General features: G+C 46.2%; 1 protein-coding gene across 2 annotated transcripts in view; it reads left to right on the top strand.

Annotated features, from left to right (window-relative positions):
* Positions 1-18,467, top strand: part of cuedc1b (CUE domain containing 1b) — a 135,014-nt gene that overhangs the window by 20,582 nt on the left and 95,965 nt on the right. Inside the window, exon 1 of one of the 2 annotated variants that reach the window (XM_063031167.1) lies at positions 2,694-2,709. The exons of the other annotated variant lie outside the window; for it this stretch is intronic. The gene's annotated coding sequence lies outside the window, so the exon portion shown is untranslated. Of the gene's footprint in view, positions 1-2,693; positions 2,710-18,467 lie in introns of those variants that run through there. 2 annotated transcript variants of the gene reach the window in all.

Below are 18,467 nucleotides of genomic sequence, written 5' to 3'. Positions count from 1 at the left end.
GAGTCTGGATTACTAGAACTAAGAAAGTTTTATTAAAGAAACAAGCAACACAGTACTCTAATCAAAAGGATAATAAATGCAACAGTTCAGCAATGATAAACATACATGTACACAGAATTAAGATAACAGGATCAATCAAGCTCTATCGTTGTCTAGGGGTAAATGACCAGTTTCAAAGTAATGCAAAGTTCAGTTCAGTTCGCAGTAATCGCTGCCGTGGCGATGGACAGTGGGGGGGAGGAGAGAGAGAGCAAAACGAATGAATATTCAAGGCTTCCACACAGGCCTTCGCAGTCAGCTTTCGGACGAGTCCTTTGTGATGTCATCTGAGGTCACTGACCGTGACCCCTCCGTTTCCAGATACGATTGTTTCCCTGCGCTGAACCTGGCACCCAGGCAAGGGTGGACACACACCAGGTTCCCGCCGATCGTGCCTTTCCATCCTGTGCGTTTATGGCCCGGTACTTCCCACCGACTTGTGAGAGACGCACCGCTTCCAGGGTCTTGTTACCTCGGGTGTCGTGTGTGTGTCCTGCCCTAGCGAACCCGTCCCCTCCCATCCCCCCACTGGGGCATCGCCTGTCCACCACTTCAAACAGTTCAGGGTTCAAAGGGGGAGCCGCTCTAGACAGCTCTCTCTCCCGTCCCTTCATTACACATCTCCAAATGCTGCTCCATTGTTTTCCTTATCTCTCTCTCTCCTGAAGACGGTGGCAGACCAACTGCTGATCCCACCGGTGCGAGCACAGGACAGCTACATCCCAATCTATGTGTATTATTGTCACACAACGTAGCCCGCAACTCTCTGTCGCCGAGCTTCTGGTGCCAACAAAGCCTGCAACTCTCTAACCCTAACCATTATGTGTTTGGAATTTGGGGGCCGGTGCGGGAGCCGAAAGCCAGAGCACCCAGAGGAAACCTGGGTGGTCATGTGGAGAACATACAGTCTCCTTACAGACAACGGTGGGAATTGAACCCCGATCTGTTACGCTGCCATGCTAAGAAGGAAGAGGTTGATCCTGGTGCACTCTAGAACATGGTCACCAGCAGAAGGGGCGTTCCTCACTGCTTCTCCATCTCAGTTCACCTTTCCCCTCCTGCTCGTATCTGGGACCCTTCCAGTTACTTGAAGAACCTTTGCCTAACCGGGCACGGATGGAGATCAAGGCGGAAACCTGTCAGCTGAATAATGATGGGTCAAGTTATGGAGCACTTCCACCATCTGTCGTTGCTCAGGGTTGCTGAAGCTTGCTGGCTGTGGGGTTTATCGTTTTTCTTTTTCTTTTCCAGTCCTTGTCTGGAAGCACTCTGTTTCACATTCCGTGAATTTCACAGCAGTTGAAGAAATTTAATTCCTAGCCTGAGTGCATTTGCAAGAGCCTGGTGGATCGCGCAGCGTAGCTGGTGTTTAGATTCATTGTGCCGGTCCTTGTGTTGAGTTAGCTAGCCCGTGGCCATTGGTCCTCTGGCCCTGGGTAACGGGGAGTAAGATAAGGCTCGGTTCTCCATAGTTCCTCTCTTGTCTACCAGTCGCGGGTCCCTGAACATCAGCTAAAGCTCAGGATATTTCCTGCTGTGATGTCCTTGATGTTGGTGTCACTGGTGAGTCAGAGTTCAAAGTACATTTATTATCAAAGTAAATATACTATATACAACCTTGAGATTTGTCTCCTTCAAGGCAGCCACGAAACAAGGAAACCCAATAGAGCTCATAAAAAAAAAGACCCCTAAACACCGAATGTGCAAAAATTTTTTTAAAAAGTCATGCAAACAATAAAAAGTTAGCAAATAACATTCAGAAATTAAATTTCAGGGAAGTGGGTTCACAGCCATGAGGCCAGTCATAGCTGATTCAGGAGCCTGTTAGTTGTAGGCCGCAGGTTCAGATTAGCGCAGAGACGAGCAAACCTCAGAGAGCAGCGAACTGAACAGCAGCCCAACCCGTCCCCTCCCTCACCTCTGAGCCTGACCTTTCAATCTGGCCTGGCACTTAAACTGGCCAAACCATGGCTCATTCTTTACTTTCGGATCTGGGCCCTACCGCTTTGGAACCACTCTGGGGCCTGAGTCTTGCCACCTTGATGTCGCCCATACTCGACCTTTCCAATCTGGCCTGGCACTTAAATTGGTCAAACAGCTTCACTCTTGGGCCTCTACTGTGCCTTGCCCTGCTCGGAATCGGCTCCAAGTTGCTGCAGCACACAACATTGCTGACTTGCCCCTCGCTCTTGGGCCCAGCCCTGCTGTTTCAATTCAGCCCATACAGGCCACGCTGCAACCCTTAAGACCTCTGTTCACACCACAAAAAATGCCAGGCCGTGCAGGAGGTTCAAAAGCTCAACTCCAAAAGGGAAGTTGCGGGCTATTGATTGCAGTGATCGTTTTCCAGAAAAAGTGCGATTAATAAAGTAACACACATCAAAGTTGCTGGTAATAAAGTACTTAGTTTTGTTTGCTGCCGGGGGTTGTCTCTGTGTTTCACCAGCACCATCTTAAACCCAAAATAGTGACCAGTGTGGTACCTGAGGTGCTGCCCTCCATCTCTGTGCCAGCAGCAGGCACCTTCCTTCTGAATGTTCATCAAACTGAAATATTAACCGTGTTTCATCTTTCACAGAGGCTGCCTGACCTGTTGAGTGTGTGTGCAGAACCGTTTTTCAGCACCTGGAGTTTTTTCACTTGAAAAAAGTCTTTTGCCGTGGTTCAGCTGTGAGCCGTTTTATTCCTTCATCTCTGCTCTGCTCTGTGTACCTTTGCGGGGGGAGTATGCTGGGGTGCTTTGGCCTTTTCATGCTGTCTCCTGGTTGTCTGCCTACCTCTTGTGTTTATTAAACATCCAGACTCGAGGCTTTCCTGCTGTTTTTAAGTGCTGAGTGTTTACAGCATTTTCTGTTTTTATTTCTGACTCCTAAAGCTCTCAGTATTTCAGTCTGTGGTGATGTCAAAGCTGAAAGTAAATTTATTGTCAAAGCATGTGCGTGTGACTTTATGCTACTCTGAGATGCATTTTCTTGCAGGCATTCACACTAGATACAAGGAGACACAATAGAATAAATGAAAAACTACACACAAGCAAAAAAACATCAAACAAACAATGTGCATGAGAAGATAAACCAACCAACTACAAAAATAAATAAATAAATAATAAATAATAACAAGAAAATGAGTTGTAGAGCCTTGACAGCGAGTCCATAGGTTGTGGAATCAGTTCAGTGTTGGGGTGAGTGAAGCTATCCACGCTGGTTCAGGAGCCTGATGGTTGTAGAGTAATAACTCTTCCCGAACCTGGTGGTGTGGGACCTGAGGCTCATTGTTGTGAGTGAACTTATCCACGCTGGTTCAGGAGCCTGATGGTTATAGGGTGATAACTGTTCCTGAACCTGGTGGTGTAGGACGTCAGGCTCCTGTACCTCCTTGCCGACAGCAGCAGTGAGAAAAGAACGTGGCCTGTGTTATGTTTTGTAACTTCAGACCATTAAACTAATTCAAAGAAACTCGTGGAAGTCCGAAAATATGGGTGCAGTTCGAGTTTACTTTAAGTGAGGTGCGCCCGTATCGCGTGGTAGTGTGATGATGTATGCAATTCACGTATTTTTACATAGAACCAACAACTGAATTATTTAACTGAACAAGAATGCTTAATCAATCTATATATATATAAATAACACACACACACACACACACACACACACACCTATACATACACATACAAGATTATTAAAATATAATTGAAATAACAAATACACAACAGCCTGGGTGGTAAGGGTGAGGTGGTCCTTGATGATGGACGCTGCTTTCTGCTGGCTGCACTCGTAGACGTGCTCAATTGTGGGCAGGGCTTTTCTTGGTGAAGGTACTGGTCTTACGATCTGTATGCCTGGTCACAAGTTCACATCCCAGCATGTGATTTATTTTCTTTTAATTAAGTGGACTCTGAACTAAAAGGCCAGCGTCAGCAATAGGGAGCATGGAGTGAGGAGATCACTATAGCAAGAGAATTCGAGTACAGGAGCAGGGCGGTACTACTGCAATTGTACAAGGCCTTGGTGAGACCACACCTGGAGTATTGTGTGCAGTTTTGGTCCCCTAATCTGAGGAAAGACATTCTTGCCATAGAGGGAGTACAAAGAAGGTTCACCAGATTGATTCCTGGGATGGCAGGACTTTCATATGATGAAAGACTGGATGAACTAGGCTTATACTCGTTGGAATTTAGAAGATTGAGGGGGGATCTTATTGAATCGTATAAAATTCTAAAGGGATTAGACAGGCTAGATGCAGGAAGATTGTTCCCGATGTTGGGGAAGTCCAGAACGAGGGGTCACAGTTTGAGGATAAAGGGGAAGCCTTTTAGGACCGAGATGAGGAAAAACTTCTTCACACAGAGAGTGGTGAATCTGTGGAATTCTTTGCCACAGGAAACAGTTGAGGCCAGTTCATTGGCTATATTTAAGAGGGAGTTAGATATGGCCCTTGTGGCTAAAGGGATCAGGGGGTATAGAGGGAAGGCTGGTACAGGGTTCTGAGTTGGATGATCAGCCATGATCACACTGAATGGCAGTGCAGGCTCGAAGGGCCGAATGGCCTGCTCCTGCACCTACTTTCTATGTTTTCTATGATTTCTATCCTAACGCTCTGTCTTGTTTTATAATGGAAGGAAATGTGTTTTTCTTACCTGCTTTGGCCTTTGTAACTCCATATTCACAAGCTTTGTCAGCCACACCTTTGCCCTGTAAATCAGGGGTCCCCAACCGTTTTTGCACCGCGGACCGGTTTAATATTGACAATATTCTTGTGGACCGGCCGACGGGGGTGGGGGGGTGGTGGTGTTCAAGTACGGTTGCCAACTTTCTCACTCCCAAATAAGGGACAAGAATAGCAGTCAAATACAGGACACTTGTGTTTACCTCGAGAAAGACTACCATGACCATGAAGCCTTGTGCGGGCACCTGTGTGCACATACGTGACGTACGCACACATGATGTGCGCATGCGTGTACGTGCCGATTTTTTTCCTACGAATCGGTTTTGGCTTAATCTTCCCGATTCTGTTAAGTGAAACTACGTTGTACATACATTATTTCTATTTTATATAGGCTGTGTATTTATCATATCATTCCTGTTTTTACTATATGTTAGTGTTATTTTAGGTTTTATGTGTTATTTGCTATTATTTGGTAGGTTATTTTTTGGGCCTGGGAATGCTCAAAAATTTTTCCCATATAAATTAATGGTAATTGTTCTTTGCTTTATGCCATTTCGGCTTACGAACGATTTCATAGGAACACTCTACGTTAGCGGGGGAAATATGGGACAAGGGCGGTCCCGTATGGGACAAACCAGTTTAGCCCAATATACGGGATGTCCCAGCAAATATGGGACAGTTGGCAACCCTGTGTTCAAGTTCAACAGTGCATGACAGGGAATGAGGAAAGGTGGAGCTGACTCATATCCTTTCATATCGCCAAATTATCTTGTTTCCTCGCGGCCCGGTAGCAAATGCTTTGTGGTTGGGGGCCACTGCTGTAAAGGAATATATTTTTGACAGCTCCATTGGAAAGGACACAGTGAGGACAGGCTGAGCCCTTGCAGTGCTCCAACTGTTCCCTGTTGTATTCTCCCTTCTCTGCTGCTGTACATCTTTGCTCAGGGAACGTTTGCCTACCTGTTGTGTTCCTTGGGGAGTCAGATTCATTCCTTTATCACGTGTACGTTGAACTGTAGTGAAATGTGTCGTTTGCACTAACCATCGACGCAACCCAAGGTTGTTCTGGGGGAAGCCCGCAGGCGTGGCCATGCATTCCGGCACCGACAGAGCACGCCCACGATGTTCAGCAGAACAGCACAGAACACAAAAACGTCAGCAAAGTGAAACAAGCCCCTTTCCTTGGTCCTCCAGCCCCCAGGAGAGGGAGTCTCCAGGCCTCCAGCCTCCAGGGTACCTGCAGATATTGAGCCTCCGTCTTCCCCGGAGGACTTTGAGATACCAGACCTCGACTTCCCCAGGGGAGCTCAGACATCGGGCCTCGACTTCCCCAGGGGAGCTCAGACATCGGGCCTCGACTTCCCCAGGGGAGCTCAGACATCGGGCCTCGACTTCCCCAGGGGAGCTCAGACATCGGGCCTCGACTTCCCCAGGGGAGCTCAGACATCGGGCCTCGACTTTCCCAGGGGAGCTCAGACATCGGGCCTCGACTTCCCCAGGGGAGCTCAGACATCGGGCCTCGACTTCCCCAGGGGAGCTCAGACATCGGGCCTCGACTTCCCCAGGGGAGCTCAGACATCGGGCCTCGACTTCCCCAGGGGACCTCAGACATCGGGCCTCGACTTCCCCAGGGGAGCTCAGACATCGGGCCTCGACTTCCCCAGGGGAGCTCAGACATCGGGCCTCGACTTCCCCAGGGGAGCTCAGACATCGGGCCTCGACTTCCCCAGGGGAGCTCAGACATCGGGCCTCGACTTCCCCAGGGGACCTCAGACATCGGGCCTCGACTTCCCCAGGGGAGCTCAGACATCGGGCCTCGACTTTCCCAGGGGACCTCAGACATCGGGCCTCGACTTTCCCAGGGGACCTCAGACATCGGGCCTCGACTTCCCCAGGGGACCTCAGACATCGGGCCTCGACTTCCCCAGGGGACCTGCAGATACGGTTGCCAACTTTCTCACTCCCAAATACGGGACACTTGTGTTTAACCCAAGAAAGACTACCGTGACCATGAAGCCTTGCGCGGGCACCTGTGTGCGCATGCGTGACGTGTGCATCCTTATACGTGCAAATTTTTTCTACAAATCGTTTTTGGCGATTCGGGTCAGTGAAACTACACTGTACATACATATTTCTACTTTATTTAGGCTGTGTATTTATCATTTCATTCTGCTTTTACCATATGTTAGTGTAATTTTAGGTTTTATGTGTTATTTGGTATGATTTGGTAGGTTACTTTTTGGGTCTAGGAACGCTCAAAAATTTTTCCCATATAAATTAATGGTAACTGCTTCTTCGTTTTACGCCATTTTGGCATGAAAGGTTTCATAGGAACGCTCTACCTTAGCGGGGGAAATAAGGGACAAGGGCGGTCCCGTATGGTACAAACCAATCTAGCCCAATATTAGATTAGATTAGATTATGAGGACACGCAGTCCTCTTTTATTGTCATTTAGTAATGCATGAATTAAGAAATGATACAATGTTCCTCCAGAATGATATCACAGAAACACAAGACAAACCAAGACTAAAAAACTGACAAAAACCACATAATTATAACATATAGTTACAACAGTACAAAGCAATACCGTAATTTGATAAAGAACAGACCATGGGCACGGTAAAAAAAGTCTCAAAGTCTCTCAAAAGTCCCATCATCTCCCGCAGACGGTAGAAGGAAGAAAAACTCTCCCTGCCACGAGCTTCCAGCGCCGCAAACTTGCCGATGCAGCACCCTGGAAGCACCTGACCACAGCCGACTCGAGTCCATCCGAAAACTTCGAGTCTCCGACCAGCCCTCTGACCAGCACTGAGCACCATCTCTGCCGAGCGCTTCGACCCTGGCCCTGGCAACAGGCAATAGGCAAAGCCAAGGATTTGGGGCCTTCCCCTCCGGAGATTCTTGATGGCACAGTCGCAGCGGCAGCGAAGCGGGCATTTCAGAAGTTTCTCCAGATGTTCCTCTGAGCTTCTCACGTCTGTCTCCATCATTTGACACTGTGACCTATCAACCTTCACTTTAAATGTGCCCAGTGACTTGACCTCCACGTTTCTATGTTCTATGATTTTTTTTTTGTATGTAGGTGTCAAGAACCTCCAACCTCTGCTCAGGGTTAGCTTTAAGCTGACTGAAATATTCGCCGACAGATCATGCAAGCGAATTCCAAAATGACTTATTTCGAGGAGGTGGCAGTGAGGGCCGATGAGCATTTGGAATGGTAATTGTGAACAGATAGGGAGAAAGCCAGACCTGGGTAGAATGGATGTGGAGAGGGCGTTTCCAGTAGTGTGAGAATCTGGGACCAGCGGGCAGAGTCTCAGAGGAGGAGGGCATCCCTTTAGAACAGGGAGGAGGAATTTCTTCAACCACAGGGTGGTGAATCTGTGGAATTCATTGCCACAAATGGCCGTGGAGGCAAAGTCATTGGGTATACTTAAAGCAGAGGTTCTTGATTAATAAGGGCATTAAAGGTTACAGGGAAAAGGCAGAAGAATGGGGTTGAGAGAGTTAATAAATAAGCTATAATCGAATGGTAGAGCTGACTTGATGGGCAGAATGGCCTAGTTCTGTTCCAATGTTCTTATGGTTTTATTTGTACCATGTTTAAGACTCTCTTGGTCCGTGGAAGCTCTTCAGTACTTGAGTATGAAGGACAAGAAATATCAGCCAGAGATTTGCCTTTTACTGCTTCAGACTTGGACTGCCTCATATTCCTGTCTTGATCTGGCATAAAGCAGCTTTGATGGTCGAAGTATCTGCATTCTGCTTGATAGTATAAATAATGTGGCTTTCTTTGGTCAGTCTGCTTGTCTTAGCTCCTGGTGTAACGCGGGCAGCCCAGTGCAGTCACGTGACTGCAAAGATCAGGTTCTCCTCACCCCTCAGTAACGTTCTCATCAGGTTCTGGAAGAGGCGATAACGTTCCTTTAAAAAACATTAGAGAGGAGTGACTGGAGTGATTTCCAAGCAGTGTGAGGAAACAGTTTAAGCCGTGCTGTGCCATAATTGTTAAGTTGGTGAATAATTAGCAAAGTTTCTGTGCCATTGATTGAGAGTCCTGGGTTCAAATGCCACCATTGCAGCTAGGGAATTTAAATTACAGTAATAAATGTAGTATTTTCCTTGAAAAAAGGTATTTTATGTATTTAGACAGACAACACAGTAGCGGGCCCTACTGTCCCAGTGAGTCTGTGCCATCAATTACTCCTAACCCGTACATCTTTGGACTGTGGGAGGAAACCAGAGCACCTGGAGGAAACCCACGCAGTCACGGGGAGACGTACAAACTCCTCACAGACAGTGCAGGAATTGAACCTGGGTCGCTGGCACAGTAATATCATTACGGCTATTGTCCAGCCCGCTTTTATGATTTTCTATGTTGATTTTTTTTCCTATTTTGTTTTTAATGCTTTTTTTTTGTGTTCTTTTGAATGTTTTTCTGTGTGTTTTTTTTAAACGTAACCTCCGTAACGCTAACAGTGAAAGCACCAGGTTAGTTTAGCCTTTGTTTCGTGAGTGTTGTTAAGGAAGGTGTCTGTCAGTGTCCAGTGAGGGCAAAGTGTGATTCTGTGACTGAATCTCTGCCCCCTCCTTGGTCCAGGGGCAAATACAAACGAGCAATAAATTACCAGTGACATCCGCTTCCCTTGAGAGAGTAATAAATGGAAACAAATCCCTGCCTTGACATACAAAGAATAATCCAGTTAATATGAAGGGTTTTTTTCTGGTACCGTTTGACTGATGGACTGAATTGTTGAGAGCTTTTATTTCTCTGCAGTTGACATTTGGAACTAATCATTTCAATGCACATGACAACATTCTGAGAAATTTTAGCACAGGAGGAAGCTGACTCATTTTGCCTTTGCTGAATCTAAACCATGCTTGAAGTAGTGTCCTGGGGCTCACTGGCCGCTTCCTCCAAATGTCAGATTTCACCGCTTGAATCAGCTCTGCGTGACGCCAGGGAGAGGCTGCACGATTGTAATGTCAGCTGGGCTTGTTTCGGCTGCGTCGAGGAATGAATGGTAAGGTGAAATTGGCTGAGCTGTGAGTGGTACGTTGTGACAGGTGCTCCTGTAGGACGTTCCTCACCTGTTGTCTTGTTTATCCAGGTGTCATCCTGGACGGTTGTGGTGCCCAAGCTGCTGAAGTGTTCCCTCAGGTCATGGGCTCGAGGCCCATTAGCGGCTGCTGCGTGACCTCTGTCGGGGAAGCATTGCTCACTCAAGCCTGTTATCCTGCCCTCTCATCAATAAGCTGTTGTTTGCCTGTCTCTGGTGATGACTGCCACTCATTTCTATTTTAAAAATGTGATCCTCCTTGAGAAGTACCTCATTTTTTAAAAAAGAGATTAAGTTTGCAGTCTGTGGTTACGTGGGGTATATGTTTTGGCTGGGAACCAGTGTGAACTCGACATAGTTGTTTTAACTAGTGCCTTGGGATCCTTGCTGTCTGTACAAGGGAGCCCTCGTTTCCTCTGTTCGACGTCTCATCCAAATCGCTGGTTATGTGGCCCTCCCTCAGTACTTCACTGTAAGTGATGGAGTGGGACTTGACCTCGGGCCTCCCTCCACCCCTCCAGCCCACAAAGCTTGGCTCCCCAGTGGGCCTGTGGTAAACAGAGCTCTGACTGAGCGCGCTGTCTCTTGCCCAGGCTTTTTGGACCTTAAAAAAAAGATATCACTTAACATGTGCTGTGATCAGTGTCCCACACCATCCAGGACATGCCCTCTTCTCATTACTACCATCAGGGAGGAGGTACAGGAGCATGAACATGCACACTCAATGTTTTAGGAGCAGCTTCTTCCTGTCTGCCATCAGATTTCTGAACGGTCCATAAACGCTGCTGTGCTATTTTGCTATCTTCCATGAATTATTTTTATATAGTATTGTAATTTCTTAATTTTAATGTATTGCACTGTACGCCTGTGTGCAAAGCAACAAGTTTCATGACATATGTTGGTGGAAGTAGGCTAGACTCTGATTGACTGGCAGGGCCATGGGGAGTGTTGGTGAACAGTGGTTTCAGGTACATAGTTCTCTGAAATTGGCGGCGGGGTGAAGAAGGCACGTGGGATGTTTGTACTGGTGTACCAAGAAACGTTCTTAGAGTCAGCACCAATCAAAACCTTGCTCGGCAATCTGTGCATCTTCTTTCTGCACTTAAAGCACGGAACCTGGTTCTAATTGTCTGTCCCAAATGAAGGTTTCACAGTCAGTGGGTGTTTGGAGTTACACTTCGCGGTATGATCAGCTGGACGAGGCATTGAGAACATGGTTTGGGCCACGGTGCTTCAGTCCCACAGGCTGACGTGGAATTATGGATAACAGTCCTGATTACCACACTGTCGGAAGGTTGTGGTTAAGAAATGAGAATATTGGACTGGACAGGAGGGTTTGATTTAACAGTGGCGATTGGATCGGCTGGGACTGTTTTCCTGGAAGTAACTGTTGGGGAAATGAGTGTGATTGCTCTCTTGGGAGCTGCCAGGGACTTGATGGGCCGAGTGGTTGCACGTTTCTCCAGCCAGTTCAATCCGTGAGGTACTTTCTCGACCTGTTTACATTGCTTCTCACTGTATCTCCTACATCTGGTGTCCTGTTATCGTTCTGCCTCAGACCAGCACTGCAGCCTGGGCTCGGATTTCTCCGTGAGATACGTGACACCTTGACCCCTGCAGCTGGACCTCGAACGCATCGTAAATCAATTGCAGCTCTCCTTTATATAGTGCAGCTTTCTCTGGCGTGTGCAAAGTGTCGCAGCTCGTAAGGCCGGGGATTCTGGTTTGATCCTGCTGTCGGGTATTTTGTGTGTGTGTGTGGTTCACACATCCTGTACTACTCATCCCAAAGATGAGCAGCTTGGTCGAGTAATCGGGCACTGTCACTTGAGTGAGTGGTAAAACCCGGTGGAGAGAACGAACGGGGATTTGTGTAAATGGACTCATGCCCTCCGAGGATCCAGTGGTCCAAAGGCACTGTTTCCTTGCTTTGTGTCTCTCTTTGTTTATTTTTGGCGGGGGGGTGGGGAAAGTAAATTTATTCTCAGCAGGTCAGGCAGCATCTGTGTAAAGCAGAGGTTGGCAACCTTTTTAATGCAATGGACCAATGCCTTGAGCAAGGAGTCCCTGGTCCCCAGGTTGGGATTCCCTGATGAAAGGGAATAAACAGTTGACGGTTCGATCTGAGTCCTGATGAAATGTCTCGCCCCAAAACGTCAACTCTTTATTCCTTTCCACAGAGGCCACCTAACTTGCTGAGAATAAATTTACTTCTTTTTTTAAAATAGGGAGTATGTGCTGAACTCCTGCAGCATTGTGTGCGTGTTACTCTGAATGAACAGCATCGGCAGGACCTCTTCTGTTTATAAATCTATTCCCCAGCCTTTTTTATGCCATGAGCCCCTGCCATTGACCAGGAGGTCCATAGACCCCAGGTTGGGAGCTCTTGCTCTAGTATTTTAGGAATTAAAATGATCAGAAAGTTACCAACATAACCTGTTACTAATCTGATGACAAACTTGACCAAGAGAATAAAGCGGTCGATGTGGTTTGTAGGTCCAGCTGACCACACTGCATTTTGTCAGATGTAGGGTAACTGACTGTGAAACCTTTGTTTGGGACAGATAATTAGAACCAGGTTTCATGCTTTGGGTGCAGAAGTTAGTTTTAACATAGAAACAAGCCTTCCCTCCATACCCCCTGACCCCCGTAACCACAAGGGCCATATCTAACTCCCTCTTAAATATAGCCAACAAGATGCGCAGATTGCTGAGCAAGGTACCGACCACATGAGTGCTCCTTGGTATATCAGTGCAGAATTCCACACATCTTCCCCTGAGGGGGGTGGATCATGTCATTCCAAGATTCCACTCCTCGTCTCATTCAGTTAACATTGAAGTTTGAGGAAGTTTGAGTGGTTCTGTGCTTCAACATTCTTTTTCCTCATTTCTTTTCCCCCCCATTCCTTGGCAACTTGCTGCTGAGAGGTTAGTGGAAATTTGTGGCAAACCCTGGCAGTTCTTGAGAAGTGGTTTCTCAGCTGTGCCAAGGCAATGCACCATGTTTAATGGGAGGAGCCAAGCTGGTTTTTCCCCTCTCTCGTTCTCGGCTTTTTTGTTCGTGGAATACTGAGTCTTATTTAATCCTTGGCTCACCACTGTCCTAGAAGATGATCTGTGAACTTCATGCAGCCTGGTCCACTTTATGTATTACGTTGTCCACTGAGGCATTGGAGGAGACTGGCTGTTGGTTCCTTAAAGTGGTTGCTTTCAGGAGTGCCCGCATTTAAGTGGAGTCACTGCTCTTGGGGTCTGACCTTCTGGCTGGTCAGTTGGTTGAATTCAAATGGTCAATGTCTCTTTCAAAGTTCCTGAAACCAGCGAGGCATTATAGGCGGCTGGGAAACTCCTCAAGCATGGGGGATATTTGGCATGGACTTCCCATCAAGCATTCATCTCTTCAGAAGTTTCCACTCTGCTCCTAGCTTCTGTCCATTTTCTCTGGGGCTGCTTTTCACCAGATCCTGTTTGTAACAGCACACACTCTTCTGGAAGCAACACTAAAAATGCTAGAAAATCTAGATCAGAGGTTCCCAACCTTTTTTTTTAATGTCATGGACCAACACCATTAAGCAAAGGGTCCATGGACCCCAGATTGGAACCCCTGATCTATCTGAAGGGTCTTGACCAAAAGGCCATTTCCCTCCACAGATGGTGTCTTGACCTGCTGAGTGCTTTGTGATGCTACAAATTCCGACATTTGCAGTCTATTGAGTCACAAGCACAATGTTCTAAACCTTTACTTGCCCAACTCTCTTTTAAAAGTTGTATCTGTCTCAACTGCATCATCTGGCAGATCATTCCACAAACATACCGCCCCTAGGATTAAAAAAAAGTTGCCCCTTGAGATCCTATTGAATCTTTTCCACTCTCACCTTAAATCTGTCCTCCAGTTCTTGATTTCCCCGATTCTAGGTTCCCCAGCTAACACTGGGGCTTTTTTCCCCTGGGGTTCAGATAGGATTCAAGCTCATTGTGAAGTGTGAAGTGGAATTCCCGTGACTTGTCCTGTGATGTGGAAGTAACTCCTCCTCTACAGGAACGTGTCTGAGTAATTTCCATTCAAGAAACCAACATTTAAAAAAAAAATCCCTTCCCCCTTATTCTCAACATAGCCTCCCTGATGATGTTCTGAGGATAGAACAGCGAGCTGCTATGTCAGACCCTGAATGGGTGGGGGAAGGATTGGGACTTTGTGACCAGGTGTGTCACTGTTGTAAACAACACATGGGCAGCAACGTTCCCTCTAATTTGTAATAACTAGTGTGCGCAAAAGTTTTGTGTTGTGCAATTTTTTGCCCAGTGACAACGTGTGCACTGAATTTTATATATAGTGGTATTCATTTTAACAGCTAGCAAAACACTGTCAGTAAGAACTTTGATCCCCTCTGGGTTTCATTGATTTCGCTCCCGTTCATCTGCACCTTCACAAATCATACGTAGCAAGCCTGTAGCGGGTAATGAAAGAATTTCTCACCGGAGCTTTTGCACACTGTCCATGTGTGATTTGCTTGCTAAGTGATGCTTTAAAGAGTCAAGATTCCAAATATCACTCCACTTCTTCCCACTTCTAGCCGGCTGGTGGCGTAGTGCCATCAGTGCTGGACGCCGGGGTGAATGGTCCCGAGTTCGAATCCAGCCGGCTCCCTTGCACACTTTCCATCCGTGCTGGGTTGAGCATCGAGCTAGCAACTTGACCTCGTAAAAAAAACCTGGAGAATGCTAAAGAAACACCACATGATGAGCAATCACCAAAAAGATCGGTGCAAAAAGCTTGTCATGACGGCACCCCGATCACTCCACTAGGAGTTAAGGGCATTCTTCTCTTCCCACTTGGAAATTCAACAGCAACTTTTGAGTCCCGACAATACACACAGGTAACACCAGTTTCTGAATTATACATAAATATTTCTCGTAGCTGCACATTCCTGACCTCATGAGCTTACCGTGTAGCAGTTTCTACTGTTATATTAAGCCATTCCACTTTAAATGAACTCACAGTTCTTTTGCGCTTCATGCCCTTTGCTTCTTTGGAATTTGACATAGTGAATCAATAATTTTTTTCAATAAAAACAGTATAACTAAGCCAATTCTAAAATCTGCAACAAATCATCACAAACTCCACGTTGTCAACACCGTCTATGCCAGAAACTGGAAAAGGAAATGTGATTGCGTACAATCGTGAAATATGATTAACGTGCCATTGAGGTAGAGGGTGACAAACTTTTGTGCGCTAGTCGGAAAAGATGTGCGCACGCACACGCCTTAAAGGGAACATTGACTGGTAGTGAGAACGGGTTTCCAATTTGCCTTTTGTGAACCCACTCACCAAACCAGTGCGTTGCTGCCTGTAAATCCCAGCTGGCTTAATTCCGGTGGCGTCTGTACTTGATAGTTTGCTTCGTGCTTGAGCATCCTGGGGTTTGTACTCTGCAGATAAGGGTTGTTTTTAATGTAGTTATCTAATTAGTGGCTAAATCCTAAAACTGGAGACTTGAGATATGCAAATTGGCAGGCACCTGGGTTTTGATGTCATAATCGTTGAGGCCCTTTCTCACGGACCCCCTTGGCCTGCAAGGGAGAGCAGTTTTAGAAGCTGAACCGTTCCAGGACCTGAGTTAATTGAGGCCACAATGACACTTTGAGCTGGTGAGTGTAGGGAGACTCTGTTGCTAGGGTATTGTGAAGCAATTTCTGGTGAGACCGTGTTTTTCTGAAGTTGGAGGGGTTGGACTTTATAGGGGAAAAGGCTGAAGAAATGTCATCTCTTGACAGGCAAGGAACTACGGTGAGTGTTTAGAACAAGATTGCCTCAGAAAACTGATCATAAGACATGGGAGTAGAATCAGTCCATTTGGCCCATCGCGTCTGGTCCACCATTCCCTCTCAAACCCTTTCGCCTGCCTTTCCCTCTAATCTTTGGTACCCTTACTAACCAGGGGCTTATCTACCTCCTATTTAAATATACCCACTGACTTGGCCTCCACAGCCGTCTGTGGCAATGAATTCCACAGATTCTCTAAAGAAATTCTTTCGCATCTCTTTTCCAAAGAGGCATCCTTGCATTCTGAGGATCTTCTCTTTGGTCCGACACCAAAGAAAATTCCTCTCCATGCCCACTCTGTCTAGGCCTTTCAGTATTCAAAAGATTTCAATGAGATTCCCTCCTTATTCTTCTAAACTCAAATGTTCCTCTCACGTTAACCCTTTTATTTCTGGGATCCTTCTCGTAAACCTCCTCTGGACCTTCTCCAATGTCAGCCCAGGAAGGATATAGACCAAAAGAGGCATACGTAGGGTGAATATATTTGGTCTTTTTCCCCAGAGGTGGCGAACTAAGAACTAGAGGGTTTAAGGTGAGCAGAAAGGCTTAACGGGATAATGGGAACTTGAGGGGCAGAGTCTTTTACACTAAAAATGAGTGTAAAAGAAAGTCTTTGGAATGAACCGCCAGAGAAAGTGGTTGAGACAGTTATAATAACAGCTTTTAAAAGGGAGTTGGACTGGAAAGGTTTAAAAAGGTATAGGTCAGAGCTGGTAGCATTGACAAGTTGGGCTGAAGGGCCTGTTTCTGTGCTGTATAACTATGACTAAATTGGCTCAACCAGTACTTCTTTCATCCAACTCTGTCAGTGTGTCAGTTGGATGGCAAACACATTTAAGTGTATCGACGAAAGTTTATTAAAACCAGTGACATGATTACAGCCAAAGAAAGCAATCACTTTCGACTGAGTGAGTCATGACAAGGCTGGAAGTGTGTGGGCTGGGAGTGCTTGTGAGTGTGTTGTTTGTTGGGGGAAATCTTCTTTTTAAGTAACACTGTGCCAATCACCACTAGCAGGAATCACAAAATCCTAGGTTGATGGCCCAAGGCCATACTGAGCCCATTGTTGGCGTTGGTGTCTATTGGCTGATGTGTTAAATGGGAGGACCTCCTTCAGGTAGATATGCGATACCTTGACGGAACTTAGGAGTAAGAGCGGAGGGCTGCTGCCCCTCAATAACCACACTGCACGACAATGATTTTGCTTCCTGAATACTTGGGTGTATCTAATGGAATTTGGGCTGCTCATCATGAAAATCACCGTGAAATTTCCCTATTCGCTCTATTTAAAAATAAACATCTATATTTGTTATCTCAATTCATAATTCAAGTCAGAATAACTGATGCCAAGATTAAGGAAGGCATTTTTGTTGGTCCACAAATCAGTCTGGTCATTTGAAAAACTTCTAGATGAACCGGAGAAAATCACACGAAAGGCATTCAACAATCCCTGCAAATCTTGGCGCTGTCAGTGATGAGCACGGTGAAAGGTTTCACCAGGACATTGCAGTTGTGGAGGAATGGTATCAGGGAGACTGGAATCCATCGATGCTGGCTGATTATTGTTGGACACTTAAGCGAGAAGCCTCAGACACTTGAGTACAAACGAAAATCATCAACAAAACACTTTTAGCTTTGTTGAACTATTGCAAAGTGTCAGCATGTTGTGCAATTAAAAGCATTAAATGCAATAAAGGTCAATTTGTATTCAGCTTCAAGTGGTCTATCATAAATTTTTTAAAAATTGAGGAAGCAACATATTAGAAAAAAATTGTTGTCCAGTATCTTCAATGCAAAATCTGATGATCTTTAAAGAGATTTTTTTTAAAGATTAGCTTTATTTGTCATACATACATTGAGACATACAGTGAAATGTGCCATTTGTGTCAACGACCGACATAGTGTGTACATGTGCTGATGTCACCACACTTCCAGTGACAACATAACATACCCAGAACTTGCTAACCCTAACTTGTACGTCTTTGAAATGTGGGAGGAACTTGGAGCACCTGGAGGAAATCTATGCAGTCACGTGGAAAATGTACAAACTCCTTACAGACAGTGGCAGGAATTGAACTCTGATCACAGGCGCTGCATAAAGCATTACACTACCCTGCCATTCACTGTGTCGTTGCTGTTTCAGGATCTCTGTGCCACATCTCCTGAACGTAGACTTTGCAGGTGCTGTATCAGTGACAGGGCACCAAGGGATCTTCTGAAGCCGTGAAAGGCACTGTTGAAATGCAAGTTTGCCTTTTGGATGAGGACTGTGTAGCACTCTGTGGAAGGGAGGGGAGGAGGAACTAATTCCCTCATTCTCAAAATGCTGGCTGCATTCCTGGACAAATATTTCTCGAGACTAAAGCTTCAGTCCCTATCAATGGGTTTCCCTCACACTGCGTACACACATCTATAACTTCCATTACTGTGCTTCACTGCAAGGATCTGACTGCTCCAGTTCATTGTAAGCCTCCTGGCTGCCTGCGAGATTTCCTCTTGACTAATTAGAACGGAGAAAATACCACTTGTGTTCCTTGTGCCTTGGGCCGCTCTGTAATTTGCAGGTTGGGAATTTGTTACCGTGTGATCTGTGGGGGTAATATAAAAGCACATTTTGCAACCCAGATCCTGGCCTGAAGGTAGGGCAGACAGAAGGAAATGGATGGCAGACTGACGGGTCTGTGGGATTTGATGTGCATGGGCTGCAGTAAGCTACACAATTGTACTGAGTGTTAAAAGCTGCAAATGTTTTGATGCTGAGTTGGCAGCCATTTGCTGGTTCTGGAGTTAAAAGGTCTGGTCTTGGCCTTGTTCCGTTTGCAATGTTTGGGAGCCTAAAATCTTCAGATGGCTCTATTAGACCCTTTCAGTGCTTTAAC

Source organism: Mobula hypostoma, chromosome 23 (genome assembly GCF_963921235.1).
Source record: "Mobula hypostoma chromosome 23, sMobHyp1.1, whole genome shotgun sequence".
NCBI lineage: Eukaryota > Metazoa > Chordata > Chondrichthyes > Myliobatiformes > Myliobatidae > Mobula > Mobula hypostoma.
Note: the sequence above shows the minus strand (reverse complement) of the source record. Positions and strands in the feature narration are given on the sequence as shown.